The sequence below is a fragment of the Theropithecus gelada genome, chromosome 11, assembly GCF_003255815.1.
Source record: "Theropithecus gelada isolate Dixy chromosome 11, Tgel_1.0, whole genome shotgun sequence".
NCBI lineage: Eukaryota > Metazoa > Chordata > Mammalia > Primates > Cercopithecidae > Theropithecus > Theropithecus gelada.
Window position 1 is genome coordinate 54,955,080 of NC_037679.1, and position 25,109 is coordinate 54,980,188.

The window sequence follows — 25,109 nt, forward strand, 5'->3', positions numbered from 1 at the left end:
CTTCCCTTTACCACACAGCACATTTCTGAGACTCCTCCTTTAGCCAGTGAGTGTATGCTCAGAGAATGAAAGCTAATTAAATGACAGATAAGCGAGATATAATCAGAAAAGCATGTCTGCTGCAAAAATAAACACATAATTTATCCTAATATGGAAGGCATGAAATATGAATGCCCTTTGGTTGGGGTGATGAGGACGAACCAGCAAAGAGACAGAGTGGAAGGATTCAGTAAGAAAGGAAAAGACATCGCGAGAGTATAGTGTTCTGGAAGCCAAACAAAGAAGGTTTCAAGAAGGAGGGCTGCATGGGCTGTGGCAGATGTTGAAAGGTCAAAGAAGATGGGGCATGTGATGGAGTATTGCACTGAACGGCATGAAGGCTGCTGCTGTTCTTCACAGGAAGAGTTTCAGTGTAATACACAGTGAGATGGAAGCCAGTGGAAGAGGATTCAGGGGAGAATGGGAGTAGAGGAATTCGAGCATGCGAACAGCAGCTCTTTTGAGGAGCTTTTCTTTCTTTTTTTTTTGAGAGAGGGTCTCACTCTATCACCAAGTCCAGAGTGCAGTGGTATCCCCATGGCTCACTGCAGCCTCAACCTCCTGAGCTCAAGCGATCCTCCTGCCTTAGTCTCCCGAGTAGGTGGGACTACAAGCTGGCACCATCATGCCTGGCTAATTAAAAATTTTTTTTTTTTTTTTTTGTAGAGGCAAGGTCTTGCTATGTTGCCCAGGCTGGTCTCAAACTCCTGGCCTCAAACAATCCTCTCACCTTGGCCTCCCAAGTACTGGGCTACAGGTGTGAGACACTGTGCCTGGCCACAAGTCCTTAATACTAATCAAAAGTCCTTCTCCTTAGCCCTCTCCCTACTCCCAGAATTGCTTATTGCTCAGTTTGACAACCTGCAGTTATTTCTTTGTTCTTGGGATGGCAAAAATAGTTGACCGTGTGTGTGTGTGTGTGTGTGTGTGTGTGTGTGTGTGTGTGTATGTTTGTATACAGACATACAGACACACTTTTTTCACATATATGTATGTGTGAAATGTGCTTTTTGGGCTTATCACAAATTCATGAGCCCTAACTTCAGTTTTATCTCCAAACCAATGCTCACCAACTCTATTTTTGCTTTTTTGAGACAGGGTCTTTTCTTGTTCCAGGCTGGAATGCAGTGGTGCTATCTCCACTCACTGTAGCCTCAACTTCCTGGGTTCAAGCAATCCTCCTGCTTCAGCCTCCCAGAGAGCTGGGACTATAGGTACACGCCACTATGCCCAGCTAATTTTTTTGTTTTTTGTAGAGATGGGATTTCACCATGTCCAGGTTGGTCTCAAACTCCTGGACTCAAGCGATCTGCCTACCTTGACCTCCCAAAATGCTGGCATTGATTATGGGCGTGAGCCACTGTGCCTGGCCCATCAACTCTATTTATTCAATTTTACCTGGATTTAAAAAAATAATAATATTTCTTACAGTGGCTGTCTCAGAAATTCCCTAGGCTTCTCAATCAACCTACCCACTTAGTCTGATTCTAATTCGCTGGTAGGGTCCTCTGGAAAATCTTTTCTCCATTTCAAAATCTTTTTCATCTTCCCACTGCTTTCTCTGAGAATCAAGTGAGAAACACGGAGAAACCTCGATCGACGGCTCTGCGTCCCAGAGCCTCTGTGACCTCAGGCGAGAAATATAACTTTCCTGAATCTTTCTTTCCTTATTGTGGTATCTACATCTCACAGAGAGTTCATGCAGTCACACACAGGAGAAGCCAGTTCTTCATGCTGCACCTTCTCAACAAATATTCTCAACCCTGTTCTCTCATGTTTCCCCTTGGAAACTTCTTTTATTGATTATTTTTCCTTTAAAATATCAGTTTGGCTTCAAATCTCCACTACTGACTAACTGTATGACTTTGAGCAAGATACCTAGGCTCTCACCTCAGTTCCCTTATCTGTAATGAAACTAAAAATGGGACCTATCCTCATGTAGTGGTAAGGATAAAAAGAGATTATGCATCCAAAGCAGTTAATGATGTCTGGTACATGATTAATAGTAAATTAATTAACCCAATAGATAATTCTTTTTTTCTTTAGAGAATAGTAATAAATTACTATTAATTAATAGTAAATTAATCCAATAGATAATTCTTTTTTTTTTCTTTCACTCTGTCACTTAGGCTGAAGTGCAATGGCACGTCACTGCTCACTGCAGCCTCGACCTCCCAGGCTCAAGAGATCCTCCCACCTCAGCCTCCCAAGTAGCTGGGACTATGGGCACGTGCCACCACACCTGGCTAGTTTTTAATTTTTTTTTTTTTTTTTTTTTTTTTTATAGAGACAGGGTCTCACTATGTTGCTCAGGCAGTCTTGAACTCCCGGGCTCAAGTGATCCTCTTGCCTTGGCCTCCCAAAGTGCTGGGATTACAGGTGCGAGCCACTGTGCCCGTCAGATAATTCTTATAGAGATATAGGATCTATGTCTATCTGAGAAATGGTGCCAGTCCTCAGGGAACTTACAGTCTTGTGGGGGAAACAGAGAAGTAAATAAAAGATTTGCATCCATGTGATGTGCTGTAACAGAGGTATACATAAAGCACCGTGGGAACACAGAGGAAAGGTGAAGGCAACACAGGCTGAGGGAATCAGGTGGGATCCACAAAGGAGGGGTCATTTAGCGATCTGAGCCAGATCGTAAAAGATGAATAGGAGTTTACAAGTTGAAAAGGAGGGCAAGGGGCTGGGTGTGGTGGCTCACACCTGTAATCCCTACATGTTGGGAGGCCAAGGTGGATGGATCACTTGAGCTCAGGAGATCGAGACCGGCCTGGCCAGCATGGTGAAACCTCATTTCTACTAAAATACAAAAATTAGCCAGACATGATGGTGCACACCTGTAGTCCCAGCTAATCGGGAGGCTGAGGCAGGAGAATCGCTTGAACCTGGGAGGCCCAGGTTGCAGTGAGCTGAGATTGCACCACTGCCCTCCAGCCTGGGTGACAGAGTGAGACTCTGTCTCAAAAAAAAAAAAAAAAAAAAAAAAAAAAAAAAAAAAAAAAGAAAAAAAAAGAAAGAAAAGAAAAGGAGGGCAAGGAAGGCAAATGCTGATTCCAGCTCAATCTTTAGACACTTTCCCCAGTGCATCTTTTTAAAATAAATTTTTCATAAATAAATTGTGGTAAGAAACACATACCATACAGTTGACCGTCTTAACCATTTTTGGGTGTACCGTTCACCCCCACTGCATTTTACGTTTCTGCATTGTGTGGGAGCTCTTACTGCATCCTGGAAATGCTACGCTCTCTGATGCCTCAGTGCCCCTGGCCCTTGGCCAAGCCTGTGTGGCCTTTCCCCACCTTGTCCATCTAGATTCTGACAGGCTTTCTTGTCCCACTCCCTCCAGACAGTTATGTACTCTCTCCTCTGTGCTGCCTCTTTGCATATATTTCTATTTTGTGCCTATCACAGTGCATCATTATTATTATTTTTTCCACTGGAAAAGGATTTTATTTCACCATAAAAATACAACTAGAATAAACATCATCTTTCCTAATGTGAATGTTACAGCTATTTTTAAGTATTTCTGAGCTTCACTTTGAAAAGCAAACGATTATAAAATTTAACAAGTTTGCAGCCTTAAATCTGTTTGAGACATTCCATGTAAAAATAATTTAGTGAACAGCCTCTTTTCTTTTTTTTTGTGATGGAGTCTTGCTTTATTGCCCAGGATGTAGTGCAGTGGTGTAATCTCGGCTCACTGCAACCTCCGTCTCCCGGGTTCAATCTATTCTCCTGCTTCAGCCTCCCAAGTAGCTGGGATTATAGGTGCCCGCCACCACACCTGGCTATTTTTTGTATTTTTAGTAGAGATGGAGTTTCACCATGTTGGCCAGGCCGGTCTCAAACTCCTGACGTCAAGTGATCTGCCTGAGTCAGCCTCCCAAAGTGCTGGAATTACAGACATGAGCCACCACGCCCAGCCACAAAACAGCTCCTTAAAAAAATTATTTGTTGATATGCTTGTCATCCTTACTACTAGAGTCTGAATTCATTGACAGAGGATCTTTATCTTCTTATTTTTATTTTTGGGGCCCCAGAACAGTGTCTAGTACATCATAGATGCCCTAATCAGCGTTTGTGGAATTGACCTGGAGGACATTCCAGGCTGTGGGAATCCTATGTGAAAGGGCATGGCCCATGTGTGGAATGTGAGAAGCTTAGTGTGCCTGAGTGGACACTGAGTGGAAAGCAGTTGAAGGAGATGAGGCAGAAGAAAAGCTGTAGAGTCAGGTCAGATGGTGATAGGATCCCAGGTTGTGGAAATACCTAGCTTTGGAGGTTGAATTTTGTCCTATGGGCATAATGAATCATAAGAAGTTGTAAAGCAGAATTATGACATGGTTAAAATTGAATTTTGACAGACACTTTGGAGGCATTGTATAGACTAGAGTGGGGAGAGGCTGGTGGCAGCATAATCAAAGAAAAGAAAGACAGCAAGGAAATGACTAAGACAGTAGGTGTGGGAATGGGAGGTAAGTTTGGATACAAAAAACTTATTTTTTAAAGTTAGAATAGATAGGGTTTGGAGACCATCTGGAAGAGGAAGAAAGAGTTGTTGAGGGACAAATAGAAGTTGGGGAAGATTTTCAGGTGTCTAGTTCATGAAACTGAATGATTAGTGACATTATTCACAAAGATCTAGAAGAGAGGACTGGAGAAAGTTGGGGCAGATAGATCCATGTTGAGGGTGGAGATAGGGAAGGAACAGAAAAAGAATGAGTTTAGGATCAAACACACTAAGCTTGAGATGCTTAAAGGTTATCTTAAATATATCCTGGAAATATTCTGACACTTAGGAGAAAAGTTGGGGTCACAAATAAAGTTTTGAGAGTTGTCACCCAACGGCAGTTGAAATTAGGAGGGCTAGATGAAACTTCCCAGGGACGGTGTGTAGAGTGAGAAGATGATCAAGGATAGAACATGGTGGAAACATCCATAGGTACTGGCAGTTGGAGGAGCAATAACTTGCAAAAAGATTATTAAGGAGAAGGTAGAGAAGGAGGAGAAAAAAAAAAAAGAAGCCAAAGGATGAGAAAGTTTCAAGCAGTTAACAGTGTCGAACAATGCAGAATGCTCAAGTCACATACGATGGACAATAGGCCTGTCAATCAGGAGGTCATTGGTGACTTTTGTGAGAACAGAAGCTGGAGAAATACAGGTCCCGATGGTGTACTGTCCTACTGTTTAGATCTCTCTTTCATCTCTTTAACCAATAATCATTAGAGCCATAGTTCTCAAACCAGTATGAATGTGTGAGGTTTCTAACATCTGTGCAACCTCCCCCCGCCATCCCTCCCCATAAGCTCTCTTTCATTGAGAACCACTACAATAGAGCATGAAATATTGCTTCTTCTGCAAAAGGTATGAATTATCTTCTTGGGAAGAATCTCATATACATTCATTTATTAGAATCTCATTCATTGATTGGCTCACTCAACCAACAAATGTTAATAATAATAATTCTAATGTTTATGAAGCATTTGTAGTTTTCAAAATGTGGTCACCCCTTAGCCAAACATGTAAGGTCTTTCGTAGCAGAGCCCTAGCCTACTTTTCCAGTCCTTCCTCTCATTATTCTCTTGCATATAGCCCTTGTTCTAATTAATTGGGACAATTTCTAGACACACCCTCCATCTTTCTTGTTTCTTTTCCTTTATTAATTTCAATATTGAAATCTTTCTTCCCATAACAATCTTTCAAAATTCTACATGTCCTTCAAAACTTATATCAAATGTCACCCCTAAGGGTTGCCGTAATTCAACCATTTGGGGTGGTTAGCGTGCTCAAGGTAGGAGCTCTGTTGGTATCTTCCCCGTTAAAGACAGAACTTTTGACATACAATGATATTCAGAAAAGAAAAGTGGGGTTCAGCACCCTTCCCTCTGCCACCCCCTCCCATCTCACCAAAGGTGAAGCCACGGCAGTCACTACACTTGCCCATCTAAGGGACAGGTCCACCTTCTTTTAGAAGTCATTCCTTATTCCAATGCAGTTGAGTATGATTTACCCTTTCTTTGTAACCCTCCTGTGCTTTAAAGAAACACTTCTTCTTATAGCTCTGATTGCATTCTTCTTTGCATTAGACAACCGGGGGCTTTCTTTGTCTATCACACCAGTCTGTAAGCTCTTTGCAGTTGAGCATGGGCCTTACTCATCTATCCCCTGCAGTGCTTAGTGGAGGCAGACTTGAGTTTAACTCCTAGCTGAAATTTGTTTTACCTTTCTGAGCCCCACATTTCTATTTTACCAGGTTTTCTTGAGGACTAACCAGAGATAATGTATATCACTAGCACTTAGTAACACATTAGCAAATGGTAGATTACAGCTGCTCAAAAATGACCCTTGAACTGAATTAAAACGCCATGATGTAAGCACTACTTACAAAGGACAATGGAGGAAAACAGCATAGGAGACATTGTTTGAAAGGCTAATAATGTGTGTATTTAAGGCAGCATTTATTTACCCATTCACTTACTCAGCAAACATTTAATGGGCACCCGCTATGTGCTAAGTACTGTGCGAAGTGCCAGGGATCTAACTTGAATCTGCCATGTGCTAAGTACTGTGCAAAGTGCCAGAGATCTGACTTGAATCTGCTATGTGCTAAGTACTGTGCAAAGTGCCAGGGATCTAACTTGAATAAAATAGTCTCGGTCCTTGAAGAGATCCCAAATTTAGAAGAATTATTCCAAGATTTTTAAAAATCGTAATACCGAGGAAAGTAAAGATTTTGCCTCTAAAACATTGAGGTTCTAAGGAGAACATCTTTATAGTCATACAGTTATGGTAATCACTGTCTCTACATTAAATTTCCTAATTTTTTTCTTCACTTGGTTTTTGTTATGAGAACATTTAGGCATTTTTCTCTTAAAGTATCAAAGTACTATTGATTTATGGTTTGTTTCTAATTAAGAAATAATTCATGTGGATTGTATAATATGCAATATGAATATATCAGAATGCTATATTCAAAACTGCGTAGACATTACTTAAAATGAATTCACATACTCTAGTATGAAAATTGTATAATTTTGAGATGATGAAACCTACAGTTACTATATCACTCAGTTAAGTCAGTTTGGTTCTTAAAGCAGATAGGAGAGATTTAGCCAGAAGAAAGATATTATAAGAACCCCTTCTATGGTAATATATGGTAGTCCACCACTCCTATCTTTTCCTCTAATAGAAAATGCAAGCATTTTCAGGAGCTGACCTGTCCCTTCTACCATATATTTTTAAAGCTACACTCATTTCAGGAATGGCCAGAGAAGAATGTGTTTCTGTTGTATGTGCTAGTAGATTTCTGTCAGTGTGACTTCTCACATAATTACAAGATAAAGATACCATTTGGAAACTATACAGAACTAGCTCCAGGCAGAAGGCCCTGACATCTTCCATGGCATACTTTTTCAAGACCCACACCGAGGTCTGCCTTGCATACTTATCTCCTGAAGCTTGATAGCAGTCAATATCTGACACATACAATCTACATTTCTTATTTTCTTCCAAAATGCAAACATATTTTCTTCTTGTTTGGAAGGAGAAAGGATCTCTTCATGTTCTGGTTCAGTTCTGATTCCCCAACATATATTTCTTACTAATTGTTGATTCTAAAATGCAACCCAAGAACTTACTTTTTCACAATAAATGTCAAAGTTACGACCCAGAGTGACATAAGTTCTTAACTTCAGCTTTGTCTCTTTTTTTTTTGGTGTTGTTGTTTGTTTGTTTTTTGAGACAGAGTCTTGCTCTGTTGCTCAGGGTAGAGTGCAGTGGCGTAATCTTGGCTCACTACAACCTCCGCCTCACAGGTTCAAGCTATTTTCATGACTCAGCCTCCTGAGTAGCTGGGATTACAGACGTGTGCCACCACGCCTGGCTAATTGTGGTATTTTTAGTAGAGACAGGGTTTTGCCAGTTGGCCAGGCTGGTCTTGACCTCCTGACCTCAAGTGATCCATCTGCCTCAGCCTCCCAAAGTGTTGGGATTACAGGCGTGAGCCACTATGCCCATCCTGTCTTCTTGTTAGACCAGTTGAACCATCATCATATACTATTATGCTGACATTAATTATTCTTTTCATTATAATTTTTAGTGTTCACAGCTGTGGTGAACTGTCCTTAAGAGCCAAAATACTACATTGAGTGGTAACCAGGTGTATTTAGAAGCTGTGTGGCCTAGGTGGTAGATCATTCATCATTGGAGTCATCATTTTCCCCCTAAAACATCTCCCCTAACCTGCTCTCACCCACAACCATGGTGGCAAAACAAAATTATTAAAAATGTCAATTTAATTTCCAGATATTTTCACAAGAGTTCATCAATAATGCATGAGACTTGCTTTGAATAGTACTTTTTTTTTTTGAGACAGAGTTTCACTCTTGTTGCCCAGGCTGGAGTGCAATGGTGTGATCTCGGCTCACTGCAACCTTCGCCTCCTGGGTTCAAGTGATTTTCCTGCCTCAGCCTCCCGAGTAGCTGGGATTACAGGCATCTGCCACCACACCCAGCTAATTTTTGTATTTTTAGTAGACATGGAGTTTTACCATGCTGGCCAGGCTGGTCTCAAACTCCTGACCTCCAGTGATCCACTCGCCTCAGCCTCCCAAAGTGCTGGGATTACAGGCGTGAGCTACTGCGCCTGGCTGGTACCTTCTTTACCCAAGTGTTCTACTGGAAGAAAATCTATGGTAACAGTGCAAAAGTTTTGAAACAGATGAGGTAGAGGAAATGAGTACTTTACAAAAGATTTCACAACAGATTCCCTTCAAGTAATGAATTTAGATAATTGCTGAATGTGATAGAAATTTTATCTATAGTTACATGTTTGCAGCAATACATCTGAAAGTGAAGCAGGGCCCCTGGAGCATTTATAGAAGAGGACGCAATGCTGCTGTGTAGGACTTTCTAGCAGGAAACACACCTGTTAATGAAACGATGGATGGACACATTTTCAAATATCTTGTGCATGCATAAGGCTCTAAAACTAATATTTGTATCAATCACAAAGGCTGACAATAAATACAGTTGTTTGGAAATTTGCTGTAAGATTTCTTAGAAGACAGAAAATAATATAGAGGCAATATAATAAAGTTGGTAAGAGCACAAGCTTGGGAATCAGACTAACTGACTAGATCCTAACCAGAACTAGATTCCAGTGATGAGGCTTATTATTTACAAGACCTTGTGAAATTAACTTCTTCAGCTGTCAGTTTTCTCATTAATGAAGGAAGCCACAGGGATGTTTTGTGAGGATTGAGATCATGTATGTAAATACTTAGAAATGTATCAGGCATCTAGTGGCACCAAATGCTAAAAAAAAAAAAAAGGATATTATTATCTAGATGAAACATATTTGTATAAAAATGTTCACTACCCATTCATTCATTCACTCGCAACTTTACCAAAGGGTTATCGAACTTTAAGGTTAACATGAACTATGCTAGGGGCCGAAGATACAAAGATGACTACAAAAAGTCGTATCTCTTGAGTGAGAGAAGAGAGAAGTATAGATAACAACAGGGCAGTAAGCATTATACCCAAGGTAGTTCAGGGTTCATGAGAATACAGGAGCAATGAACTGCCTCATTGCAGATATGGCTTTTTTTTTAAAGGAAACTAATGATCTGACTGGCTTTCAAAACAGCCTCCTTTGTATCAGAGAGGAACGCTGCTTTCTTGACTACTCTAAGTTCTATGGAATTAAGTTACTCTCTTGTTATATATTCCTTTCCTTGGACAAAAAAATTTAACCTATTGGCCAGGTGCAGAAGCTCATGCCTGTAATCACAGCACTTCGGGAGGAGGGCGAGGCAGGCAGATCACTTAAGGTCAGGAGTTCGAGACCAGCCTGGGCAACATGGCGAAAGTCCGTCTCTACTAAAAATACAAAAATTAGCTGGGTATAGTGGTGTGTCCCTGGAATCCCAAATACTCAGGAGGCTGAGGCAGGAGAATCGCTTGAATCTGGGAAGCGGAGGCTGCAGTGAGCTGAGATCGTGCCACTGCACTCCAGCCTAGGTGATAGAGCGAGACCCTGTCTCAAAAAAAAAATAAAAAAATAAAAAATAAAAAAGTTAACCTGTTACTCTCATTTTGTGGATCAGAGTATGTTGAAAAAAAGAAGAGTGTGATCTATGGTCCTGCTGCCCAGAAATATCATGTAGGACAAAAGTCACAGCGGTCAACCTGCATGAATATAAAAAGTATACAAACACAAGCACAAAACAGGAACATAATGGAACCATTATGGCTCCCTTTATTCTGAAGGGATTGCTATAGCCTTCAATGGTGGAGTCAAAGGAGGTAATTGCTGCGAGTTTATCTTTATTCCCACCTTCCGCTAGAACTCTGGGAGTCTGCCTGCCTTCCACTGAGGGAGTGATCTGTGATCTCAAGCTCGCTGTTGAAACCATCAATGGAACTCAGCATCTTACCCCTTTGAAACTGGCCTCCTTTAATATTACCTGATGGCTCTGACTTTTGTTATTTTGTTAGTAAAAGCTACACTGGGAGAAAAATACCCTAAAAGTATTTGCTCCTGATTGAGCTTTTCTAAAAACAGAACTCAAAGTTCAAGGCCCTCAGCTGGGAAAGAAGCTGCTTGTCAAGATCTTTCACCACGACCCTGGCGGCCACTCCCTCGGCAGCGCCTCCAGGCTCCCAACATTGTTTTCTCCTGAAAAGGCCAAGGCCCTACAGAATTTCTGAGGGGGATTTTTAATAGCGAAGTCATTCCAAAAGCTGCCCAGCTGCCTGCTGAATTCTTAGAGCAAGGGGAACTTAAGGGAGATGATTTCGAGACACAGCTTTAAAGAGGAAAGGACACAATTTGAACTGTTATATATAAATTAAGTGTGAAGTTAAATAGTAGATACAATGAGATCTTTTATATTATTTTTCTTTTTGGCACCGTTTTCTTCTTTCCTTCTGCTATCAACTATTTTTGCTAGTGGATGAAAAGCTATAAAAAATAAGAAAAAGTTGTAAATGTGCTTTACTCTGTGAAAGGCCATATGGTACCCCTTTACTATCCTAGGGAACATTTTTCTATTGGTCCGTGCAATGTTATATACATTATGTTCAATGGTAGCTAGTTCCACAATATTCAAGGTATATTTAATTTCAAATAAAATTATGGCCAGGCCTGATGGCTCGCCTGTAATCCCAGCACTTTGGGAGGACAAGGCAGGCAGATCACTTGAGGCTAGGAGTTCAAGACCAGTCTGGTCATCATGGTGAAACTCAAAATACAAAAATTAGCTGGGCGTGGTGGTGCAAACCTGTAATCCCAGCCACTCGGGAGGATGAGACACAAGAATCGTTTGAACCCGGGAGGTGGAGGTTGCAGTGAGCCGAGATGACACCACTGCACACTAACCTGGGCAACAGAGTGAGATTCTGTCTCAAAAAAAAAAAAAAAAAATGCTTGAATCAGTCTAATAAGAAAACAACCTGAATTATGATTTGCCTTTCATTTACTGAAGTTCAGTGTCTCCTGAGTTTTTGTACATCCTACCCAAAACAGGGGTAGGATGCATGAGATCTGCCTCAAAAGCTTTAAAAAATAAATGTACAGTATTTAAGTATGCTTCCTGTCTTCTACACACATTTAAATACATAATGCAAATAAATACAAAAGTCATAGCCTTTATTTTATTTTATTTTGAGACAAAGTCTTGCTCTGTCGCCCAGGCTGGAGTGCAATGGCATGATCTCAGGTCACTGCAACCTCCGCCTCCTGGGTTCAAGCGATTCTCCTGCCTCAGCCTCCTGAGTAGCTGGGGTTACAGGTGTGTGCCACGACGCCTGGCTAATTTTTGTATTTTTAGTAGAGACAAGGTTTCACCATGTTGGCCAGGCTGGTCTTGAACTCCTAACCTCAAGTGATCTGCCTGCCTCAGCCTCCCAAAATGCTGGGATTACAGGCGTCCAGCCATAGCCTTTATTTTTAATGTTTTACTATGTGACTGCTGCTCAGCGTCCCTATTTAATTTCTGTATCATTCCTTTCCTGTTTACTAGTTGTAGCTGGGCCAGTTACTATTTATTCCTGGGTATATCTAAGAGATCTTACGCAGCTAAAAAGCCAATTTTATATTCTTGATTTGCTATTTCAATTAAAACTGAAGAAAACACTTTTGCATATACAGACAAATTTTATCATGGGAAAACTTGGGTACACCATTCTCTCACTCCCTGCTTCCCTTCCTCTTTTCTTTTCTCTTTTCTTCCCTGCTGCTCCTCCTCCCCTCCCCTCCCCTCCCTCCCCTCCCTCCCCTCCCTCCCCTCTCCTCCCTCCCCTCCCTTCCTCCCTCCCTCCCTCCCTCCTTCCTTCCTTCCTTCCTTCCTTCCTTCCTTCCTTCCTTCCTTCTTTCCTTATTTTTCCACCTGTTCAGCCTCCTGTATTTCCAGTCTATTCAGGCACCTAGCCAGGAATTGGAGTTATCCCTAGCTCCTTTTTCCTTTGGAGAAACAAACCCTATTGGCTGTGTCTATCTTCAAGCTCACCTTTGAACTGATGCGATTCATCCTGCCGTAATCTGTCATGCTCCCCTTTTTCTTCATACTACTTATTATAGCTTTTAATTACATATTTACTTGGGTAAATTTATTTAGAGTCTATTTCCATGGGGAGAGAGACTATTTTGTTGCATAGACAGTGACTAGAATAGGCCTGCCACATGAGAGGCACTGAATAAATCTAGGTTGAGTTTTTTAAATTAAATGATTTGTGTCATTTAAGAAATCTTTCTTAATAATTGATGATCTTTTGGCCTCCAATAATCTTGTTCTGATTTCTCACTTCATTGCTGTCACTATAGTACATTGTGAAGGGCCAGAGGATGGGAACCACATCTTTTTATTGCTGTATCCCGCAAACCTAGGATAATGCCTGACCCATTTTAGCAACTCACTCATCTTTGTTGCATCAGTAAATGAATGTGCCTCTTAATAAGCAACAACCATGAAATGATCTTATGTTTTGATGAACCTCCTAGAAGGTCCATACTACTCTTTATAGGTTTCTATTAATAGTATCTTAACACCACAGGATTGCAATACTGGATGCTGAATACTAGAAACAGAAAACCACCCCTACAAATCTATGGTAGACTCAACTGGTCAAAACAAAGCAGATTATTCTGCACCTTCCCAGAGCAAGACTATATCCTACATTTAATGCTTCAGTCCGTCCGGCTTTATTATTTATGTTTTGTAAGAAAAGTTCTTTCCAGGCACGGTGGCTCACACCTGTAATCTCAGTACTTTGGGAGGTTGAGGCCGGAGGATCACTTGAGCCCAGGAGTTCAAGACCACCCTGGGCAACACAGCAAGAGCCCGTCTCTACGAAAAATAAAAAAATAAAATTAGCTGAGTGTGGTGGCATGGGCATGTAGTCCCAACTACTCGAGAGGCTGAGATGGGAGGATTATTTAAACCCGAGAGGTCAAGGCTGCAGTGAGCTGTGATCATGCCATTGCACTCCATTCAGCCTGGGTGACAGAGCAAAAACCTTGTCTCCAAAAAAAAAGTTATTTTTTCTAACTTGATAGGGGACATTCTCCACCCATAAGTACTTTTCACTGGCAGCAAAATTTCCTTCATATGAATGAATCTGAAATTCCTTTCACCCAATCACATCTAATTGGAACTCTTCTAGGAAAGCAAATTATTTGTTGCCACACCTCTACTTCCCCCTTACACCTTTTGAGTATTTATAGAAAGTTGCTGCAGTATTCTTGAGAAAGTTCCTGGTTAATCTGACAATATTTATCATCTTTCACACTTATTCATTAGTATCTCTTTTCTCGATGGTTTTGTTGGCCTATCTGGAATATTCTCCAGTCATTTCCATCTTTCCTGTGCTAAGATTCTTTAGGATGAAATCAGTTCTTTAGATTCAAATGCTAGGTGGCTATTTATCAGTAAGCAGACCCTTACAAAACTAAAGACGTTTACTTTAAAAAACAAAAAACAAAAAACTAGGTTCTTTAAAAATTATTTTTGCCTTTAAAATACGTATCTTATTATTTCTTCCTTTGGGTTTTGATTCTATTTTCATTAACTGGGTCACAGTGTGTAATAGAATTCTTTGGATCTTTGTAGGTCATTGGATCTTTCCAGTCAGACCAACCTGGGTTCAAATCCCAGCCTTGGCACTGACCAGCTATGTGAACATGGGCAAATTATGTACAATCATCCCTCCACATCTGTGGATTCAGCATCCGTAGAATCAACCCACTGTGGATCAAAAATATTTAAGAAGAAACCCAATAAAAACAGCAATACAACAATACAACTAAACACTACAGTATAACAACTATGTACATAGCATTTACATTGTATTGGGTATTATAAGTAACCTAGAGATGATTTACAGTATATAGGGGGGTGTGCATATGTTATATGAAAATACTAAGCCATTTCGTATAAGGGACTTGAGACTCCATGAATTTTGGTATCCTCAGGGATCCTGGAACCAATCCCTTGAGGATACTGCAGGTGGAGGAATAGGGACAACTGTAATCAATTTAAGTCTTGGTGTCTTCATTTGTAAAATAGAAAATATGCTACCTAGCACATAAGGATTGCTAAATTACCTAGCACGCTCTCTGATCCATGACAGCCATTCACCAAATGCTCCTTCTCTTCTTTATGCTCCTTCTAATTATGTCCAGACTTTCTGAAGATTTACATATTTTCTAATTGTTTGCTTGATTATTACATATCCTCATCAAAAGAGAATGGTATACTATTTATTTATTCAGTGAATTACTGAATTCCACTTTCTGCTTGGAAGACATTTTAGGGAATTTCATGACCTTGTCCACCTCTCTTCCCAAACATGACTGATTTTTATGATTCATAAATTTGTAAAGTTTTGGCTGGGTGTAGTGGCTCCAGCCTGTGATCCCAGCACTTTAGGAGGCCAAGGTGGGAGGATCACTTGAGCTCAGAAGTTCAAGACCAGCCTGGGCAACATAGTAAGACCACGTCTATACTAAAAATAAAAAATTAAAAAATGAGCTGGGCATAATGGCACATGCCTGTAGTCCCAGCTACTCAGAAGGCTGAGGCGGGAGAATTGCTTGAGCCCAGGAGTTTGAGGCTGCAATGAACCATGTTCATGCCACTGCACTCCAGCCTGGGCAATAGAGTGAGAGTCTGCCTCAAAAAAAAAAAAAAAAAAAATCGTAGCTTCTCCTTTTTTGGTGAATTTTAATATGCATTATTTAATCTTTTTAAAGGATTGCCTTAGTATGATTATTATGTTATGACATATCTATTTTCTCTATTTCTCTTACTTCTTAACCCTCTGCTTTTACTTCCTGGATTTAAAAAAAAAAAAAAAAGAGCTGAGATTAAAGTTTCCCAACTATTACTGCCAAGTTACTGTTCTATTTAAAGTGTGGTTTCCACAAACAGTTACTTCATATTCATTCTATGCTGGAATCATTCACAGTTGTTTCAATATAAAACAAGGATGTCTATGTTGTTTATATGGTATAAAATGAACTTGTGTGACTTTGCCAAACCTACAATTTGAAAGAAAAAGCCCATAAGTTACTATTTGAAGAGATCTCAGTGACCTTTGGGAAGGAATGGACTGGTTTACAGGCATGAGAATAAACAAATGAAAGGTGCTTATGTGGTCTTACATGTGTAATTGTGGTAAGGTATTCTGGATTTAATTACTGTAAAAATTGTACTTGACAGATAGACTGAAATGAAAGCATCACTATACAAGAGGTAAAATGAAATAACTGTTCAACAGAGATCTTTGCAAACAGAAATGCAGAGACTCTTCCTGAGAGCATCACAAGAAGGAACTGTTTGAGTAGAGTATGAAGAATGGCAATAGAGACTGAGGCAAGAGAGTCACCCACCCAAAGCACCTGCATTTCCATCAGTTAAGGAGTTTTCACCTAAGTTAGAAAGAAGGAAAAAAAAAAAAAAGATCTGGATGATATAACCCTTTTTTTACAAAGATGGCTGGTTCATTTGGGTAGGTAGCCATGTAACCAGATGCTATCTTGGTAAATGCTTGGTTTGGGTTTTAGGGCAGAGAGACCAAGTTTATTTTTATTCATTCTGTGCTAAAAGGCAATTGACTACATTTATTTTGGCCCATCAGGGAAGAAGGAAGGGCATGTCAATCTTTCAAGAGGTTGTTTACTTTGACAGAGAATGAATTCTGCTTTCTTTTCCATTTTCTTTTTTTTTTTTTTTTTTTTTTTTTTTTTTTTTTTTTTTTTTTTTTTGAGACGGAGTCTGGCTCTGTCGCCCAGGCTGGAGTGCGGTGGCCGGATCTCAGCTCACTGCAAGCTCCGCCTCCCGGGTTCCCGCCATTCTCCTGCCTCAGCCTCCCGAGTAGCTGGGACCACAGGCGCCCGCCACTTCGCCCGGCTAGTTTTTGTATTTTTTAGTAGAGACGGGGTTTCACCGTGTTAGCCAGGATGGTCTCGATCTCCTGACCTCGTGATCCGCCCGTCTCGGCCTCCCAAAGTGCTGGGATTACAGGCTTGAGCCACCGCGCCCGGCCTCTTTTCCATTTTCTGATTTTTCTTTTAATATGGAGAAAGACTATGTAATAGTTAAAAATATGTGTCTTGGCATAAAAGTCAATAAATTTATTGTAAAGGAATTAACTGTTTATTTCCTAAAAATTATTCTGTTCTACAGGCATTTCTTTAAACACCTGTTTCAAACGGTATGTTCTTCTAAAAGGAGGAATTTTTTTTTTTTTTTTTTTAACTTAGGGTCTCACTCTGTTTCCCAGGCTGTGTAGTGCAGCGGCATGATCATGGCTCACTGCAGCCCCAAACTCCTGGGCACAAGTGATCCTCTTGCCTCAGCCTCCTGAGTTGCTAGGACTACAAGTGCATACCATCATGCTCAGCTAATTAATTTTTTTTTTAAGAGAGCTTATGCTAGAGACAAGACTGCTATAAGCAGTGGTTTTCAAATGCTGGCCAGGAGACCAAAAGACCAGAATCACCAACGATGCTTTTAAAAGGGATGCAGATTTCTGTCCGGATGCCCTGTTGGAGATTCTGATTCAGTGTATTCTGGGCAGGACTCTAAGATTGCATATTTTCAGTAAGTGCTCCCTAGTGATTGTGACACACAGCCAGGTTTGGGAACCAATGACTAGAGAGAGCAGCTTGAGGTGAGAGAAGTGGGGCTGTGAAAGTGGAGGCAAGGCCTTGTCCAAACCATTTTACTTTTGACTCAGAGTCTGAGTCTGACTTCCTGATGAAAAATGACCTGAGAGTTTGAAACTGGCCATGGTGAGAATGTTTCAACCACAGAAATTGCCTAATGGTGTGAATCAGGTCAGGGTTCCCTCCCACCACGAGCCCTGCCGCAAAAGCCAGGATACACCACTGTCTAGGAAGGTTTTCTTTCCTTCCTTCTTTCTTTCCTTCCTTCCTTCCTTCCTTCCTTCCTTCCTTCCTTCCTTCCTTCCTTCCTTCCTTCCTTCCTTCCTCCCTCCTTCCCTCCTTCCTTCCTTCCTTCTTTCTTTTTTCTTTTCTTTTCCTCTCTCTCTCTCCCTCTCTCTCTCTCTCTCCCCGCCCCCCCGCTCTGTTGCCCAGGTTGGAGTGTAGTGGTGCAATCTTGGTTTACTGCAACCTCTGCCTCCCAGGTTCAAGTCATTCTCCTGCCTCAGCCTACCAAATAGCTGGGACTACAGACACCCTCCACCAAGCCCAGCTACATTTTGTATTTTGATGGTGTTTCACCGTGTTGGCCAGGCTAGTTTTGAACTCCTGACCTCAGGTGATCCACCCGCCTCAGCCTCCCAAAGTGCTGGGATTACAGGCGTAAGCCACCACGCCTGCTCTCACATTTTTTAAATATGCCTGCCATAGAAAAATCTACCTGTGTTATAGATTACCAAAGTCACATAGGTGACTTTAGAGGTTTCAAGTGAGTTACTCTAAAAGAGATTGTCCTCTTTTAGAACAGAGAGATGAGATTCCTCAAAGTACCTCAGTACACAGTGAGAATTACATTCCCCTTTTTCTTTCTGTGCCTCAGCAACAAGTCAGTTTGAGCCTCCATTTCTGTTCTCAGCCCTAGGTTCAGCTGGAGAGATTCATGTTTTCCCTTGTGTTTACAGACCTTAAATGCACTGTCCTTTAAAATTTTTTTTTTTTCCCAAAGCTGTAGAAATAAATTCAGTTTCAATGATCTCCACTAGTCTTAAAAAAACAAACAACATCCCTGGAATCCTCAGAAGTGATTTCTTGGCATGGAAATGTGTAGTTGATTGTGCTGGGTCCAACAGTAGACTCTGATTAAGGTTGAAATAAAGAGGAAGTGAGAACAGGGATGATTTAATTGCTCACAAGAAATAAATCTATTGGCTAGAAGATTTGGTTCAGGGCCTTATTTCTTCAGGGTTGACGAATTTATAACCATTAAGTAAAAATGTGCACTTAAGAACCATAGCATTTAGCATGGTGCTTCTCAGGAGAGTGGGAGGAAAAAGTCTCCTAGAACATTCATGGAACCAGTAAGTCCTTGGCTTACCTGGCAGGAAGCTAGCTACCTAACTGCAAACAAAACCCCAAGATTAATGCTATCAATATTTGTTCAATGAATCAACACGCCCAGGTAAGCATTTTATTACATGTAAGGTAGATGCTGTGAGGAAAAACATTATCAATTTGTTTCATTTTCTAGATCAACTCATTAAAAACGACTGAGATTAGAAAGCTGGAAAACTGGCTGGGCCTGGTGGCTCACACATGAAATCCCAGCACTTTGGGAGGCCGAAGCGGGTGGATCACTTGAGGTCAGGAGACCAGCCTGGCCAACATAGGAAAACCCCATCTCTACTAAAAATACAAAAATTAGCTGGGTGTGGTGACGAGTGCCTGTAATCCCAGCTACTCGTGAGACTGAGGCAGGAGAATCATTTAAACCTGGGAGGCGGAGGTTGTAGTGAGCCGAGATTGCGCCATTGCACTCCAGCCTGGGTGACAGGGAGAGACTCCGTCTCAAAAGAAAAAAAAAAAAAAAAAGAAAGCAGGACAAACTGTGTTTCAGCAATTTTACAGGAAAAAACAGAAATAGCCATCTAAGAAGTAGGGAGGGATCTTTTCAAAGAAGTCTTCCCTAAATTTTCCTCACTCACCCCCACAGTCTCCCTAAGGCACTTGCTGTATCTTTTTCATTGTACTTTCCTCTTGTAAAATGGATGGTAATAATGTTACCTACATCGAAGTGATTTTGTGAAAGTTAAAAATGTGAAAACATACACAGTCCTTTGAATAGTGACCAGAAAATAGTATGCACTCAATATACGTCAGCTATTACTATGATATTGTCATCATCATCACCACCACCGAGTGCTGAAATGATTGTTATTATACATTTCTCTCCATCTAGAATGTAACATCTCTTAGGGAAGATCTTTCCATTTTCACAGACTTAGTGTTTACCACAGTGCTTGGCACAGGGGAAACACTCAATAAATATTTTCTGAACTAAACTGAGCTACAACTTGTGTGCTTCTAGTAAATTTATCTCAGCTGTTGCTTCAGGTTTTCAATGGTTCATTTCGTGGTTTTTTTGTTTTTTTGTTTTTTTTTTTTGAGAAAGTCTTGGTCTGGAGGCTCCCAGGCTGGAGTGCAATGGCGCAGTCTCGGCTCATTGCAACCTCCACCTTCCAGGTTCAAGCGATTCTCCTGCCTCAGCCTCCCGAGTAGCTGGGATTACAGGTGCCTGCCACCATGCCTGGCTAATTTTGTATTTTTAGTAGAGACTTTAGTAGTTTACAAACATGTTGGCCAGGCTGGTCTTGAACTCCTGACCTCAGGTGATCCACCTGCTTTGGCCTCCCAAAGTGCTGGGATTACAGGTGTGAGCCACCACACCTGACCCAGTTCTAACTTTTGAGAAGATGAAAACTAGGAAAGAAGAGAGAGAAGGAGAAAACGGCTGTCTTATGTTCATTGCTGGCAGTCCAATAGACTAGATTGCCCAAGCCTAGTTAACACTATGTTTATGATTATTTCACTGATAGAAATGTAAGGCTCATTATTTCCTTGATATGCATTTGTAGCCTCTAACACTTGGAAATGGGGAACAAATATATAGAAAAAAAATCTAGCATGTGTCTTCCCAAGTAAAGTCTTCACACAGATATGGTCGGTATAAAATAACGACACTTTCCAGTGTGTGCCATAGAACACGGGTCCCAAAAGATGCTTTGAAAGAAAAGCATTCTGTGGTTAAATTGAAGAGAACTCAAAACTCCAAAACAGGTTTATAATAAATATGAGCATATTAGGCTCTGAGACATCCTGCAGTGAAGAAACCTTTGATTAATTTACTTCCTAAATTTTAGGGCCATAGCAAAATTTCCCCTCATATAATTTCTATTAACATTTCATGGAATTAGAGCTCTGCAGATCAAACTCTGGAAAATGCTGTACCACAGAAACATATTTATTCAGATTTCCATTTTTTCTCAGTAAACCTCTATATAATTTATTCTAAAATATTCTAAGTCTATATGCACACAAATAGAGATATAAACCTTCGTTAATTTGGATGTTTGGTGAACTAGGCTGTTCTGGCTAATTCTGAAAAGTTTAACTGTAGATTAAGTGCATAGAACCCTTGTTGAAAAGTGTTCAATAGCACTCTCAACCTTAAAACGAAAATTTTTTTAAAGAGATGGGATATTTCTCTGCTGCCCAGGCTGGAGTGCAGTGGCGTGATCCTAACTCACTGCAGCCTCGAATTTTTGAGGCTCAAGCGATTCTCCCTCCTCAGCCTCCTGAGTAGCTGGGATGTCAGCTGTGCGTCATCGTGCCTGGCTACTCTGAACCTTTAATACGATTCAAAGCTCTGAGGTGGGATCAGAGGTTCTGCATTGCTAATCAGCAACCAGATGATGCCAATGCGGCTGGTCTGCAGACCACACACTGAGTAGCAGGTTGCTTTTCTGCCTTGGTAAGCACAGTAAAATAAATATAATACACTTGTTATTTTGAATAACATTATACATGTTGTTGATGGAACCACATACTGAAATAGTTTAAATTTTTTAAATATCACCTTGTTTTCTTGATACTACCTTCCTCATAAAAGTAAAGTGGGAAATAATGGGAGGAAAACATCTAGCTATGAGAATATCGCTATCAGACCTCACATGAAATCTGGTAATTATAGGTACTTAATAAATGTTAAGTATGTTTATTTATTTATTTTTTTTGAGACGGAGTCTCGCGCTGTCGCCCGGGCTGGAGTGCAGTGGCCGGATCTCAGCTCACTGCAAGCTCCGCCTCCTGGGTTTGCGCCATTCTCCTGCCTCAGCCTCCCGAGTAGCTGGGACTACAGGCGCCCGCCACCTCACCCGGCTAGTTTTTTGTATTTTTTTTTTAGTAGAGACGGGGTTTCACTGTGTTAGCCAAGATGGTCTCCATCTCCTGACCTCGTGATCCGCCCGTCTCGGCCTCCCAAAGTGCTGGGATTACAGGCTTGAGCCACCGCGCCCGGCCTAAATGTTAAGTATGTTAACTCATTTGTCATAAGCTTTATTATCAGTGATAACTGAAGCAGTGACAAAGAGGTGACATAGGGATACATCTACTAAGGAGGGAATTAATGATATGAAAATATTACTAAAGAGTAATGAAAATGCTCTCAAACCTACTGCCAATCAAACAACAAATTACGGAGAGTATGTAGGTAGAGAGAAGAACTGGATATGCTAATAAATGTTGGGATCTACTGCAGGCTCAGAAAAAGAGAAGAGAAGAACCAGAGTAATATTCTGGAAGCAGGTGCCAGTAAGGAAACCTAAACTAGGGAAGCAGACACAGGCATCTCTGCCCCAAATGTATCCTGGAATAGTCATAAAGTGAATGGAGATAGGCTTTCCTAGGGAAGCCTACCCAGGGATCAAGGAGCTGTCTGGAGAGGGAAAAAAAGAAATAAGATCTTCCCTAAGAACCCACCAACCTCCTATACATTATACTAAAAGAACTAAATTGGTATTGGTTATTTGCTTTTTTTTATCATTTATTTATTTATTTATTTTTGAAACAGAGTCTCGCTCTGTCACCCAGGCTGGAGGGCGGTAGTGTGATCTTGGTTCACTGCAAGCTTCGCCTTCTGGGTTCATGCCATTCTCCTGCCTCAGCCTCTCGAGTAGCTGGGACTACAGGCGCCGCCACCTCGCTCGGCTAATTTTTTGTATTTTTAGTAGAGACGGTTTCACCGTGTTAGCCAGGATGGTCTTGATCTCCTGACCTCATTATCCGACCACCTTGGCCTCCCAAAGTGCTGGGATTACAGGTGTGAGCCACTGCACCTGGCCGGTATTGGTTATTTTCATAATTTTCCTACTTGGTGCATTAAGTACCATCCAGGTATTTGTTAACTAGGAATGATTACTAACATGACTTAGTAGTAGTAGTTTTTAGCTTCAAGTTTTTCAGTAGACAGATGTAGGTGAATCCATAACAACATAAGGGGATCAGAAACTTGTTACAATTATGTTAGAATTACAGACAAATATGTTACAATTACCTTATTAAGTTTCAGGGCTTTTTTTTTTTTTTTTAAAGAATATCTTAATGTGTTCTTGATGGAGTTTTCCTTGAAATGACTTTGGAGCCTTTGGTCTTCTGGTACTTGGGTATTACCTATAAATATACTTGGCTATATCTATAAATATCAACCAGGCAATTATAGTAGATGACGCACATAGACTGATTATCAACTACTTGTTGGTAGTTCAACTCCAGAGTTATTCTTGCTCCCTGACTGAGATGTCTAAGATGCAGACACTTTCAGCCAGCCACTTACCTGCTCTACTTCCCTCATCCTCACACTGCTTTAGCCACCTCCTCGCTCTTTCCTGGAAAATGCTGTACCACAGAAACATTCTGACCTTTTTTCAGTTGTCAGAATATGCTCTATTCTTTCTCCCTTCTATTCTTTTTTGGCAAATCCTGTTGATTTTTCTCTCTGCTGGGAATCTCTCTACTCACGCTTTGTTGATTTCCATTAAACTTCAGGTCTCAGGTTCTCAAAACTCAGAACACACCACTCTTGCTAACTGCCCCTCTGATGTGCTCCCCTCCACACTCTGTAACACGATATTTATCATACGTCTGTGTACAAGTGTGTGTGTGTATACCGCTAGTTGCCTATTACACCTATGTGTATATATACATTATAGATAACTCACTAGACTTTGTTAACTGTGTCAAAAGACTGTGTCTCTTTTGCTTATAGTTATAATTCCGAGGAACTAGCACACCTAGCACATAGTAGCACTGAATAAGAATGTATCGTGTGAAAGAATAAGCTTTAAAAAATATTCTAACTGATCAAGTTCATTGATGAATGCTCAGACATTTTCATGGATTGAAACAATAATAAAAAGTTATGTGTGTTGTTAATTTTAGCAGCATTCTCACAATTTGCTTATGTTTTTCACAGACCGGGTAGTTTGGGAACCAACACCTATAAAACTTGTTTTCTGCAAGTCTCTAGATGAGCTGTATAAGTAATAGTCACTACTAACAAGAGGTCACTTTTTTCCTAACTCTTCTTTCATACTCTTTTTATAAAACTCTGAAGCTATGAGCGTTCTAGGATTTAAAAGCTAGGGATGGTGGCCTTTTTACATTTAGTAAGAATATGAGCCATAGTTTGAACATAGAACAGTAACAAAAAACAAAACTAAAAATAAACAAAAAGGTATTTATTTTGGCTCCAACTTTGCCAGTAAACCTTTTCTTTTTTCTCTTTTTAATTGGTCAGACTTAGGCACTATGAAAGGGCTTTATCTGTTTTAATTCTTTGTACATTTACTTATCTTATGACTTTACAAAGCCAAACAATTTAAAAATCAGTAAAATGCAATGAATAATATGCAATGCTTTGAAATTAATCTGAGCTATACATCATTAAAATACATTGCAAATATATCATAGTATACCAATTGAATTATTGTGATAGCACCCAGTACCCTAGAAAATAAATACCAACATTTTTAGGTTGGCAGTTAAGGCCCTCTAATATCTAGCCCCAATCAAACCTTCAACATTTTCTTGCACTATTCCCCCTGGTATTCTACTCTTTATTCTAATGGAAGTGACTAGCTGTTTGCTACACCAGCACATAGAAGAGGCTCAAATGTTAGTAAAATGTTAGAAACTGACTTTGTTAACCAATGTAAAATTTGGCGGGGGTGGGGGGGTATGCTTTATTTAGATTAGTGTTTCTCAAACTTCATCGTGCATCAGAATCACCTGGAGGACTTATGAAAACTCGGATTGCTGGGTTCCATCTGCAGAATTTCTGATTCAGTTAATCTGTCTCAGGGCCCTAGAATTTGCAAGTCTAACACATTTCTCAGGTGATACTGATGGTGCTGGTCGAAGAACCACACTTTGAGAATCACTAGTTTGCTTGCTCACTTCAACTAAAGCTGAGTGCCGAAAGTGCAAGTTCAATATGATTTGAGCTGCCTTTGTGTAACACAAGAGCGATCTTTTGAAAACTAAGTCAGATCATGCCACTTCTCTGCTGAAAACCCTTGCACTGACTCATCATTTTACTCCAGGTAAAAGCTGGTGAGCTTACAGTGGCCCATCGTACATATTATATTTTCTCCCCTCCCAGTCACCTCTCTAGTCTCATCTCCTGACACCCCCCAACTCTCATTCTGATGCAGCCACACTGACCTTTATTTGCAGCCACACTGCTATGTTATTTCCTCTGTCACATCAGGCACCTTCCTGCCTTAAGATGTTCACTTTAGGTATTCCCTCTCCTTAGAATGTTCTTTCCCCAGTTAACTCTTTGGCAAACTTCTTCACTGTCTTCAAATCTTAGCTGAAATCTCACCTTCCCAGTGCTGGGGCCTACTCTCATCATCCTGTCCCGTACTGTAGCCTGCCACTCCTCTTCCCACCACAAGCCCTTGGCTCCCTGGATCCCTTCTCTCTTGGTTTTATTTTTTTTTCTTTGATGATAGTAGCCCTTATGAACTTCTCACATACTGTATATTTCACTTATTATATT

General features: G+C 40.6%; 1 protein-coding gene across 3 annotated transcripts in view; it reads right to left on the bottom strand.

The window, feature by feature from the left end:
* Nucleotides 1-25,109, bottom strand: part of NTN4 (netrin 4) — a 122,643-nt gene that overhangs the window by 24,472 nt on the left and 73,062 nt on the right. The gene's annotated exons all lie outside the window — the stretch shown is intronic.